The sequence below is a fragment of the Rhyacophila brunnea genome, unplaced genomic scaffold, assembly GCF_057557595.1.
Source record: "Rhyacophila brunnea isolate RB1 unplaced genomic scaffold, BYU_Rbru_1.0 scaffold_55, whole genome shotgun sequence".
In the NCBI taxonomy this organism is placed as follows: Eukaryota; Metazoa; Arthropoda; class Insecta; order Trichoptera; family Rhyacophilidae; genus Rhyacophila; species Rhyacophila brunnea.
Genome location: NW_028233224.1, coordinates 2344442 through 2359272, shown reverse-complemented (window position 1 = coordinate 2359272; position 14831 = coordinate 2344442).

Here is a 14831-nt window from a genome sequence, read left to right as displayed (position 1 = left end):
TTCATTCGCAATTTGTTTATACGCGACTTTCTAGTACAAAACCATGAGTTTTTTTTATTGGATCTATTCATATTCGAAATGTTTAAACAGCACTAAAAATCTTCCTCGTGCGATTTTTTTTGTCGGACGTAACTAGAATTCTACTTATGAGGTAGATAGATCAAAAAAAATTCAGCTCTTGTTAAGCAGTTTACTTAGGCTTGTGGCGAAATAATATAATCCTCGGATATTATGATTTAATTAATTTGATATAATTTTTTCGTGAACTAGCATAAAATGCTTTCTAAATTACAATAGAACTAAGAAAGACGATTGAACCGAAAAGTCTCAAGATAAGAAGATTAATCATTGAAGATAAAAGGAAGAAAGTGACTCTAAAATGCATTGATATATTCAACTTCATATATTATATCACACAATCTGTTCATATAAATATATTAATAAAATTGAAATTAATTTACAAAAAAACAAAAAAAAAGCTTGGTATATATTAAGCGGGATAGAAAACTGAAAAATGTTTTTATAGTTCTATTTATCACATATTTCTTCATTTGAGTTATTTTGCATTTTATTATGATTATATTAGATCATCATTCTACAATTACGAAGAATATTTGAATAAAAAAACCATTTGAACAAGAGAGTTAATCCGATGTAAAGACAGAATCTTATATTTCTAGCTTTTTTAATTAGTTATAAAATACATGTAAATATAAAAATTGACAAATTCACGCTCTAATAATATAAAAACTTTTTTTCGCTTGTTCCATTGCGTTTATTCTAGCCAGCTGTATAGATTATTATGTATGTACTATTGAAAAAATTCAAATATGGCTAGGAATATTTTTATAGAAAATATATCTGAAGTTAGAGATTATAAAATGTTAAATGATGAATTTTAGATTCTAATTCAATATTGCAAAAATAGTAGATAATTTGGTGTAAAATTATTGCTTTTGATGTGAGTTAGCATGATATAATATATTTTTCATGTATATACATACTCTCATCAAATGTTAGATGTTTGGTCTTCAATAAAAAAAAAATTTTAATATGATTTTTAAAAAAAATTTATGCCAGCATAATTTAAAACATTTCTTAGGCTAAAATAATTTGAGAATGAATATATGATAAAGATTTAATCGTATAATTAAAATTTATGTTTTTTTGTTTTCTAAGATCATTTAAAATTCAATAGAACCGTCCAATATATTATATATTTAACTATTTGAATTTCTTTAATATATCTACAATAGTTAATTTTAATATTTTTCATTTCTAGAATATATATCTGTTTTTTGATAGAAACCTCATATTTTTTTTTAGTTACAGTTATATATCTAAAACCCAGAGTTAAACTTTAGGGGGGGGGGGATTAGCATAAGTTTCTATATTACTTTTTTTAAGTTAAAATAATAGCGCTAAAGTTAAATAATACTATTCTATTGACTTTGGCTTAGCACGAGTATTTTTAGAAACTTAATTTTATTTTGTTTTTTTTGTTTTTGTTCTCAAGCCCAAATTGTTTGATTCCCTGCGCAAAACAGCGTATTTATACCATCAGTTATCTTCTCCTCTCCAAAATCTTTATCAATACCTCTCCTCTTTCCAGACTTATTAATTCAATGTTTTTTCACAATAAAGAGGTTTTTATTTGTGCCTCGATTTAGTTTAGACATCCTGTTCATTCGTTTGACATTCTCTTAATTAATTTTCTTTTTTTTTATTTTGCATTTATTAGCTAAATTTATAGTCGTAATTATAGTTTTTGTTCTCAGACACAGCTTGCTGAATTCTCTGTGCGTACACTGTATATATACTTTCGGCGCTCTTCTCCTCTCCAAAGTCTATTTCAATACCCCACCTGTTTCGATACCTAATAATAAAAGGGTTTTGGTCAATCCAAAGATTTGTATATATGTTTAGATTTGATTCATCACATCTTTTTCCTCGGATAATATATTTGATTATAATTTTATTTACTATTTTAAATATATTTAGATAAAATAAAATATTATTTCGCGACCTTTTCTACTATAAAATAAAATTTTCTTATAACGTACAAAATCTGTAAATCATACAAAGAAATACAGTCCTTTTTTTTGCTGTTCTTATTGTGTATATAAATTTTCAGAGCAATAATACCTTATCGCGCGATGTATGTTTTAATATTATATCAGCTTTTTTGAATTATGCTTTTTGTATAAACTTTTTTCGACATGTGAAAAACTGAATATGTTCCGCTTTGACTGTAAATAAGAGAAGTAAATGCTAAAAACACGTATGCAGGCAGTTAAATCAATGTTTAAACTTATGTGGAAAGCAAAAGTCAAATATATGAAAATTTATATGAACAAATCGAACTTTTTATTGTGACTAAACTAGCTGGCTAGTCTATATAGGTAACATAAATATAGAAAATTTTATTTATAAGGGCACTTCTAACATAGAAGATCAAAAATTAGTATTTACTTGCGTTTACAATAGCATAAACAATTAGACCTCTGAGAGCAGGAAGATATATATATATAGACGCAATATACTATAGTACATCGGTATAATTTCAATTTAGAAAAATCATGCAAATATGCATAGGAATGAGTGTGTACAATAATAAAACTAATAAATATAAAGATTCTGAGCTATTTACTGAATAAATCTAACCAAGATAATGATAATCGACAGATACGCAGTAATACACAAACAGAAAATTGAAACCCAACCCTTTTTGTTTTAGACACATTTTTAAATGTAATGAGCGTATAGCTAACTATTATCTTTATGTGCCTAAATTAAAAAGAAAAGTCGATTTTTCTGTTCAATAATTTATAAAACGCAATAATAATTTTTTTCAAGATGCACAAGAACCAAAACTCGAAAAACATTTTGCCTCAAATCGTCTTTTCATAGGAAAATATAGACTATCTATATAAGCTTATATTTTTCATAAAAGATTAAAACATTTTCAAGATTGAAAGATAAATATCCAAACAGTAAAGAATCTTCTAAAAGTTTTAAAAATAGCAATGAGATGTAAAAAGGCTTGGAAGTATACAAGAAGAAAAATTATATATACAATTTTCTAAAGATTTGTTTACAACAATTCGTTCAAAAAACCCATGAAATATTTAAACATCCCATAAGAAATGATGGAAATACATGTTCGTGACCATCAAGATAGTTCTAACAATAAAAAGCAAACATATAGGACTAAAATGATAATCTCTTTACTTATATGACAGTAAGAAGAACTTTAGCACTCTTATAGAAACAAGCGTGACATGTATCTAATATCCAAAAAGCGTTCCCTGCACATAAAAGTCTGTTTTATTAGCTAGAATATGACGATACCAAAATATAGGTGTTAAAAAATAATTATCACAACTAAAATTTTTTTGTAATGGTGGCACATAACACTACAAGAGAAACTTAAATGAACTAAAAGTCACGAACTTGATCTGGGCACTTATATAAACTCTGGGTTGTGTTTAGACTTCCATTAAAGATCTCTAAAGGTTGAAAAGCATTTAAAAAGACTTCTGCTGGAAGAAGAAGTATGAAAGTATTATAAGCTGTACCCACAGAAAATCAAAAAAAGACATGCACGAGAACAAAAACTATATATTTAGCCATAAATAAGCATATATTAAAAACTTAAAGAATAAATAAAAAAATTTAAGAATTTTAATTTATTTTTTCAAATTACACATAATGATATATTACAAGTTTCTTCTGTAAAAAAGCTATAGTAAATATGATCTTGTCCAAAAAAATACATGCTTTTTAGAATGGTGATTATATTTAGTACTCATTTGATATACATAAAAGAAGTTTAACAAAACTTTATTAAAATAAAAAAATTGTTCTTTATTGATTGTATGATCTTTTTTTAGACAAAATCATAGAAAAAAAAAAGATTATTGAACTGTTAGGTTTAAATGAAACAAGAGATACTTATGATAATCAAGAAAAGGAAAAATTGCATATATTTTATATAAGTTTCTCAAAGTATTTTATCAGAAAAAAAAGTTAGACATAATAAAAAAGACAAATTAAAAAACAAACCAATGCCAAAATTTTATATTTTAAAAAGAAAACTTTCTTCACAATAAGAAATTTATAAATTTTAAAATTAAAGTTTTTTTTAGAAATTATAATAAACAAATCTATATAAATAAATATTTACAAAAACATAAAATTCTTATATTACCATGCGATATTAAAATATGCATAAATACTTCATAAATAAAATTTTTTGTCATTTATAAGATGAAGGGATAAATAGCTGCTATTGCAAGCTATATTAGACAAATTATTAGCAGGAAAATTCTTTTTCTAATAAAAAAACCATCATACTCAGTTATAGACATTCGATATATTTTCATATAATGAAATCGTGACAAAATTTTTTTTTGTTTTGACTTTTATCTTTATTGGTTTTAATTGCAGTTATAGAAATATCAAGCATGATTTACATATATATGAGTCATATAATATAGTGTTAAAAAGCAAAGCATGACTAAATTTTACTTGTTAAATACATATAAATAAATAAATGCTCATTAAGATACTGCATACGTCAAATATGCAAGAAATAATAACTTAGACCTGTATGAGTAATCCAAGAAGAATGATTTTATAGGTTTATGGCTCTAAATGTACATTAATAAAACATTAAAAGTACAGTTTTAATCATTTTCTCGCATACCCATGGCCCAGAAGACTTGAAAATCAATATAAAATTATAAAAGGCATTTGAATTATGCAAATAGGTAAGATACGGGAAATTGTGCATAAATAAATTTAGTTTTTCAGTTTTTCATCGTAGCAATGATATCAATAGAAGATACAATATATACATTAATAATATTCTTAGAACTTGAATAAATAACACAAAGAATGTCGATAAAAATAGTAAAGAAAACATTGTATAAACAATATTTTTTGATAAGTTTATTTTTATTCAATAAAAAAATAGGCCAAGCCATATAACTAAAAAAAATTAAATTTAACACGGTTTTGAATATATTTCGCACAATAAAATTGAGAATAGATGCTGTAAATATTTTAATTTTTACAGTGATGCAATCTTTATAACATTCAATTATTATAATATATTTACCTTTTTTAATAGACAAGATATTTTAATATACATTTTTCTAGAAAATTCTTTACAAACCTGTTTGTTATTTTAAATATCAATAATATCATTCGATAATCTATTCTAGCTTTTATAATTTACAGTATTATAATTTCATGTAAATCATGCCATAAAAATTGCTTACAACCCCGTTGTCACAACGAAATCAAGACATCTATTCAAACTAAGGAATTTGGAAAAATATTGAACTAATAAGTCGTTTGAAGATTAAGGTAATGAAAATAAATAAAAGAATGATAATACCATGTGTACATATATCACGTGCCCATGGGGATCAATTATGTTAAGTTTATAGAAAAAATATTAAATTAAAATGCAAAATTGAATTATAGATAAAATTCATATTATTTGAAAATAATGTCTTTCATACTTTCATTCAAATTAGATATATTTTTTGTTTATAAACAATCAACCTATTTAATCTTACATAAGATCCACTTAAAAATGCTCTTTATAACAGAGTTAGTCGATACTCATTTCCATTCATTACTTTATTATATTTATTAATTCACCTTCTTATTCTCCAGACTTATAATTCAAGTATTCTCGTTAACTTATTTTTTAAATATACCAAATCGCCAACATTTTCATTTTTTTAATTTAAATATAGCTTGTTAATTAAACACCCTATTTAAAAATGCCACAAAAACAGATACATAGAAACACACATAAAAAATATGGAAAAGCACCAGATCACACCATTTAGGCAGAAAAGAAACAGCTCGTGAGTAACACAAAATTAGAAAATGGGCCTTAAGTTATATGGTCAAAAAATAAATTTCAACAACAAGAAGTGACGTGGAGAAAATATCGTGCTTAATGAAGAAATATAAAAGAAAACGTGGGAAAAGTGACCTTAACTCAAATGCTTATAAAGCTCACCCAGAATTCTTACTTTTTAGTGGTTATATAAAAAGAACAGTTAGTGGTGCAATAAATCAGCAGCACCAGTAAGAAACAATATAGAAGGATAGTAGCAAAGCCTTGTTTTGTTGGTGAAGGTTTTACGAGAAACCACTAAAATATGAACGTTGTATTCGACCGATGGCCATGCGATATAAATTTGCACATGTAGGTCACTCTGACTAAAGGCTACTTCTAATCTTTTAATAATTGATGCAAAACAAAAATAAAAATAGTTCGATTGGAAAACAACTTGGAATATTACAAAAAGGGACAATAATTAGAGTAAATGTGAGTGAATTAGATAATGTTTGTAGATGATAAATGTGCGGGAAAATATACCTAAATCACCCATTCTCTAGAAAATGAAGGTTGCGTTAATGCCGCCGTCTTTTTATTATAATAAAATAAAATATTTATCTAAATTTAATTTATATCGCCAGTCAATATTTTCTTTTCTATAGCAAATAAAGCTTTTAATTTTACTGCATCATAGCCTATAGTTATATACTCTTAAAAAAAAATACTAAGCTTTTCGAAGTACATAATACAAATAATATACTATTTGTGCATCTTCTCCATATAAACCCAAATATACTTTGATTAATTTATAAGGATTAATATTAGTTTTCCCTCAAATTATATTACTCAAACACAGAAGGTCTATAAAATAGTAGATAAGAGACGAGAATCGAAGATGTATATATTTGGCTGTTTGATAGAGTCACCTTCAGTTTTGTTAATAAGAAGTAATAAAATCAAATAAGCCCATAATTTGATTTTATATTAATTTATTATTTGTTAATTTATTTATAAATTACATCTACAGAGATAATGACTGCCGATAAGAAAAGTGCACAACTATTTAATGCATATTTGGGCACATTTCATTGATCTTTCTGGCTCAAATGCTCTTCTTGTAGCATATGATATACGTGCAAGTGTATTGTAAAGTGGATATGCTAGCATGTATTATTCTACTCTCGTATGATTTTTAACTTCTATACATATGTTTTATGGATATTTCAAACCACCCCACTCTAAGAAAACAAACCCATGATATTATTTATTATATTTAGGGGTAAATGTTGCTTTAAAATTAAATTCCTAAGCATATTATGTGATAAAATCCTTGATACAAACTTTATCAATCCTTTTAACATTCTATTTATCTGCTACCACCTCTTCGATTACCTTTTCTTCCTAAGACTTATCAGTTCAAGGGTATTTTTTATTCCCATGGCTTGCGAATATGCTCGAATCGGTTGGATATTCCAAGTTTTCAAATTTTTTTATAATAAATTTAGAGACTAGCGCATCCAACGTTATTACATATATTAACATTTTCGCTTTAAACTTATAGATCAAAGGCAGTCTATTTGAAAGAGATAATTTTTGCCTCAATTTATCGTTTTCTACACAGGTTATGCTATCGATTTTAGTAATAAATAATTTTAACAGTGCTATTAAACTATTTTCTTGTCATAAATTTATATATTAGGTCATCATTTTAAATCATGTCATTTTTTCGTAGTGCCTCAACTTTTATTTCTGTGAATTAATTATATATCCTTTCTTGCACTGGGTCTCTACGGATTTTCTATGTTTTTTTTTAATTGTATTTTCTTGTATCAATAAATCTAATCATTATACTATTTCATAGTGTTTTCATGTGTAATCATGACTTAAAATTCTGATGCATCTACATTTTAAGTGGTCAACAGTTTTATAAGATTCATTATGGTGCGAGCACTTTTATCTATCCCCAAATATTAATTTTTTTCATTTTAAAAAAAAAAGAATCATTTGTCTTCTGCCAGTTTAATTTTGCTAAATAAAATATATTTGTAGACTAAGTATCTCAAGTATTGAATTTATGTATATGCATAAGAGTTTTTGTTGCAAATGCTTATTTTTTTTACACAATAAAATCACAGTCTGTTTAGCAGTAAGTATTTTCAAATAAATCTCTGTATAAGTATTTTGTATCCACGTTAGTTTTTATCAATTCCAAACGTTTAACATTATCTTTTTGAAGTTAAAGATTAGCGGATTGCTATTGGATAAATGGATTCTGAATTTGTGATCTTTTTGATTAAAATAACATCTTTTCTATGTTAGTAATCCCTCTAAAAAATTAAATTGTTTTTTTAAATAAAATCATTGTTTTATTGCTGGTTTAATATGTATTTTTAGCCACTAAAAAATATGTTCTATCATCATCAAGTTTATTTTAATCTTCCGTGGCGAGCTTAATTACTCATTGTGTTGTTTATCAGGGAAATAGCGCATTCTGTTATTTTTTATGAAATATTTTGTGCATTCAATCTTGTTCTACATAAATTCTTAACCCTAATGATAATTCTATTTTTTATTTTATCAATGGTTTGTGGATTTGTTGTTGTGTTTGAATCTTTATAAACTCCGAGGTATTTGTATGAGTATTTTCCTTTAATAACCGTAGATAGATCTTTAAAATTTACATTATTATGTGTTGACTGTTCTTTGTTGATTTTTATAACTATATTTGTAAAAAACAAAATAGCTTCATAAGGGATTCATTTCAAAATTTTGATGGTCATTTACAATAATTTCAAAGTCATAAATACAGACAAAATGATTTATTCTATTCGAGCTTTCGTTTCTGGAACATAAACAGACGGATATTTAGGGTTGTTTTTTGGACTTAATGGATCCATACATAAAACAAATAATATTGAAGATAACATATACTCCGATAATATCTTTGTAATTCTTCTTTTTAAATCTATGTGTGAGGTTGTAGTTTCCAATAAGTTAAAGCATAAAAATCATCCTCAAGTCTACGAAGGTTGTGTTTTTTATAACAACTTGAAATATAATCGTGTACTAGTTGTCAAAAGCCAATTTAAATAAACTATGTGGCAACAAGAATATTGTAATGGTGATTTTTAACTGCTAAATATATGAGTGCTTGCTCTTTGATGCTTTTTGGTCCCTTTACTTCATACCATTTATATATCTGCTAGGTGATTTATTGATTCGATCCCATTTTTTTGCCAATAATGACAATTTTAGTGGCAGGTCTATGCAAATTTGACATGCAAAGAATGTATCGTAATTCTAATTTTCGTATTACATCCTTTTTCATGGGATGAAATGTAATACCGGTGTAGAACCAATTGTTTTCATAGTTGTTCTAAAAGAAAATATTAATCACAATTTTTTACAAACTCGGGTGGAGACTAGTCAGCTTTTCTAAGCCAAAAGTTCTAGATTCCATCATGCCCAGCAGCTTTTTAATGAGAAATTTTTTTTTACAATACTATTGAATCTATTACATGATACAAAGCATAAGCCAATGTATTCTTGGTAATTAAACAAGTAAAGTTTAAAATCAAACTCGTTTGATTCTTATATCTTTATTTATGTCAAGTATCTATTATTTATTTTATAGCAGCTTTTTTTTATGTTTTACTATACTGGTCTAAAGGCTCGCCAACTTGATAGTTGAAATCATATTCGTTAACGTAAATTAATAACATTTTACATGCTGAACTAAATGCTTTGCAAAATTCTTAATTTTTTCATTGTTGATATTTATCAATTATTTTATCAACGTTTTTTTTTATCGGGAATTTTATGTTGCTGTCAGCTTATTTTTCTTATGAAACAAACTTTATTTTTTAACATGTGTGCTTTTCTATACATATACGCTTATATACACTATTCATAATAGTAAAATTATCTATTTTTTTATTTTTGTATGTATTTTAATGCTTGTTTTAATTCGTTTTCCGTTATTTCTTCGTATTTTACTTGATCCTTTTGTATGTATTTTGCTACTTCGCCCATATTTTTAGGTGGGTCGTTTTTAATTAAGCATTTAATCACAATTTTTTCACACATATAAGAATTTTTGAGTCTTTTTTGCTCATTCTTATCTTTCTGGTTCTTGAGAAATACATTATGTTCTATTTATCAAGGTCTGCTGAAGTAAAGATGAACATTTTCTTGCATCATTCAAGATTACCTAAATCTTTTGATTTTAATTTCAAGGTCTTGGTCATCTTCCCTTTTAATTCATTAACATTAAAAATCCGCATCGATTTTTTCCTTCCATCCTTGTCGTGAAAATTTTCTAAATCATCATTTTAAGTTGATGTAGGCTTTAATGCTCATCGAACCTTTTTGTATAGTGTTTTATTGACTTTATCATACAAATATCGGTATTTTTTAAAACGCATCAAGATATATAGACATACCTCTTGAATCCTTAAGTTCTAGCGTAATGGGATATATAAAAAAAGTTGGAGTATAAGAGCTTCTGCTGTCTCATTTGGTGAGCTCCAATGTAGTTTTTGTACTTCTTTGTTTTGATTTTTTCGAGACATGATTGGATTGCAATGGTTTATCTTTGTCGTTACCTTGTCATGGTTTTTCTGTTTTACCAATTATCAAAAAATGAAAATATTGATTCTATAATAAATAGTACAGAAGAGCAGAAATAGATAGTAGATAAGAAGTATGTAGAACACGACAGATTGATATAGTTATCGAAATTTTCAGCTATTTTTATAGGTGTAATGATGTAAAACCCACTCCAATTTGATGTTAGGTGTCGCAAGAGGCTATATTTTTTTTTTAAATTGTGTTTTTATATCAAAAAAAAACTTGCGCGAATTTCCATGAGCAGAGTGTACCTAAACTCAGGGTATTCTTCAAATATCCAGCTTTGACTAGTTTTCACGGCGTAATAATATAAAATCTTTCATAATTTTTATTTTTAATTTTTTTCTATGATCTGATTCATGAATTTTATATTTCGGGGGTATCTTTTATGATACTGTGCATCCATCTCGTCCAAAACAACTTATGAAATTGTATATTATATTGCATATAATATACAATATAGTGTGAAGAGAATTCCTTTGATCTTTTTTATAAATAAAAAGAAGCTTGATAACGTTTTCTTAAGTTTTGCTTAGCCAAGAAAAGGTGATGATTTGATAGAACTAACCTCCGAATTCTATGAATATAGAAAAAATATTATAGAAAAGGATTGTAAGATGGAATCGATATAATTATATATAATGCGACGGCTTGATATAGCCATCTTAAATATATGTTTCTTGTAAAAAGTGATAAAAATAACCATTAACATTAAAATTATAATGCGAATGTTTTTTTGCCTTTATAATTCTTTCGGACATATATTTGAATTCGCTCTGTTATTTATTAACCTTCTTCATGCATAATTATACTTATGATATACTTTTTTCTGGCCTTTTGTCATTATTTTTTGGTAAATTTTTATATATTTATAGTAAAATTTATTTTTTATAAAGCATGAGTTTTACATGTTATTAAGTATAATTCTGTTCTATTTTCTAACACGTAAATTAGGTATAGTTTACTTGCTGTAAGAATACCTTTATCTGGATTTTTTTAAGATAAACAGGCTTTGCTCGGATCATGTTAATTACATTACAGTTCATATAGTAGAGATTTTATTTTTATAAAAAAAAGATTACTGGTTTTTAAAAAGCTTATATATAGTGATATTTCAAAACTAATGCACCTTTTATCTACTATAATTCTACAATTATTTCTTGTACGTTGTTATTTTATGTTATTAAAAAATTTTGTGGTTTTAAAAATATAAATATTCCTCTGTGTTATCTACTGGTTTTTTTACTGCCCATACATTCTTTAAAAAATATTTTTCTCAAATTTTATCTTTTATATACAAACTTGCGCCCCGAATTTTTTTTATTATGCAAACACACATTATTTTTAACGAAAACTCTGTTTTTATTTCTTCTTATGCTAAAAAAAATTTTATATCCAATTTCGTGATCCTTTTGTCTTAATAATCGAAATGCCTGACGTTTTGAAAAATAAATTATTTGAATCCTTTTTTATATTTCTGCTTCTATTTTTGATTTAATTTATGATGATTTTATAAAATCCTTTTTTATTTACAATGATGTATTTACACATGTTGTCTATTTTACTAAATTCTGGATTTATATGTAAAATTTTATTATTGGTAATTATTTCTAATTATTCGAAAATGTATGTTATCTCGTTATAATATAAAAAGACTAATTACTTCGAAAATTTTGAAGATTTTTTTTTATAAATTCGCCTGTTTTAGCTTTTATATTTATTTGTTCATGGGCTAAGAATTCTTATGATGATCTTCTAGTAGCAAGTCTACGTTTCTAGCGCAAAAATTCATATATAATTTTAAATTGGTTTTTCAATATATACAAACTTATTTACAAATTTTTTGACGCTAAGATTTTTTATAATTGGTTCTTAATTCTACTATAGTTTCTGAAATTTTGGTGCGCGATTTTAACTTAATGGCAAGCATATATACTTAAAACACACAAAATCTAGCCCAATAACTTTATCTGCTTAAAATATTAAAAATATCCTATATGCACCATATGTTTCCAGATCTTATTTTTAATTTCTAGAACTATGCTTATGAGACATATCTTCTGTTATATGTTTTTTTAGCTTATTCTCTCGTTCTATACAGTTTTATGGCTAAGTGAATAGAAGTGATAGATTTAACAGAAGAAATTTCAATAATATGCTTACGGAACAGATAAAACTACAAGAAACTTGATTCGTATGTCTCTGATAAATACATTTAAAAGATAAAAGGTTGCAACTGTAACATTTATATGTGCATAGTTTGACTAAAATCCAAGAAGTTTTTTGTCATAATCAAATATGTGCAATAATTTCGATTCAAATATATTTAATTATTTGCATTAGAAGATATTGGATTTTTTTTGCCCTAAAATTTAATTGTCTCTATAGAATGGATATTTAAAAATTTTATTATAGCTCATTTTCTACTGTTTGACGTTAAATTACTGTAGATTATAGTTTTATTTATTACATTCTATTTAGGTTCATGCACAGGCGTACGTTGTCACTTTGATTTTTTATTAGAAATTGCATCTTGTTTTTTTTCTTGCTATATATAGTACAATTTTATTCATTAATCGAGTATAAGACTAAGCACCGATATTTTTTCTCTATATGATAAATATTTTCGAAAAGAGCTTGACACCTATATTGAAATATAAATAAAACATATTTATAGATTCGTTTCATCCATTAAAAACTATAGAAACTGTATATTGTTATGATTACGTTCAATTTACATCCGTTATGGCTGATTTCCTTTCTGCAAAAATAATTTTATTTTACACATTATTGCAAATTTGATAATAAATTTTGGCTTTCCAATCTCATTTGAATAGTTTCAGTGCCAAATAATCAACCATTCATAGCACGCATTTTCTAAAATATTCTATATATTTTGTCGTGATGTTAAATATTCGAAATTTAAAAATCACGCAAAAAATATGTATTTCTAGCTTGAAATTATTTTTTTGATAGTTTAAATTATTTTTTAATATAATTGAATAGACAATAAACTTGAATTTTGCTATAAATTTGGCTTTCGAATCTCGTATAACTATAAATAAATCATATTTTGCAGCTCAATTTGTTAATTTCATAAATATTTGATTTTAAGGGATTATGCATTTTATCTTTATTTATATGAATCTATGTAAAATTTTTTTTCAATACGTTTTACAGATCGTTAAAAAATAAATGTAATATTTGACCATCGCACAAATTTTTATTTTTAAATTTTATTTATAACCAAAATAATTAAAGAAAAAACTTTCTTTATCTTTACAAAATTCTCTATCATCTGATACATCATATTTTCTAAATTTTAAACCAAACTTTATTCAGCAAATATTTTGGTTTAAAATCAAATTTGCATAATTAAAAATTTATTTTAAGTACAGGTGCCTTTAAACCAGTATCTGTTGTTAGTAATTAGTTTTAGAGAGTTATATGGGAAGATTATATAAAAATATAAATGCATTATATATTATAATATTTAAATTACATAGTCTTGAGGGTTGATAATCTATTGAGGAAGGCTGTAAACGGATGTTTAATTAGAATATACTGCAAACTATAGTCTAGGCAAAAAAAAAGGTTTTGTGCATATGAAAATGAAAGTAAAAAGAAAAAACAAGAATATAAATATAGATACTTTTTACTCTGGACTAATCATATTTTCAAACGAGCTTACTTATTTAAAAAGTTTGTAAAATACAATTGCTCATAAAATATTTAGTTCTATTTATGCGATCAAAATAGAATTATTTTCACGGAAAATTTATTAAGTAATTACAATTTTAAAATTGGAAAGATTATACGCTCAATTAAAAATTTTTACAATTTTGAACGCTTAAAAAAGACATTGCAAATGTTTAAAAATAATCGAAAGGGATATAAATAGAATTCATTTATCGGGTAAAACTACAGCAAAACGAAATATTATGATTGATACATAAATTAAGCAAAATGAATCAAGTTTGGCTCTCTAGAATAATTAATGGCAGAATATAAGCTTATGATATATGATCGGAATTTTATTTGGAATGAATTCGCACGATTTTAAATTATTCGTATATTGTTTTTTATATATGAAAAACGTGTTATTTTTATCAATAGAAGTATTTTTTACATTTTCTGGATATTAAAAATTTTTCACTGTTAAATATCAAAATGAAAACCAAAATGAAGAAAATCGATTGGGTATTAATCAAATTTTAAAATCAAAAATCAATAAAAAATCAGTCAATATAAAAAAAAATCATAATCTTATATATTGTGATTTGCGGAATATATAAAAACTTCTGAATCAAATTTCATAAAAAATTATATGTTATTA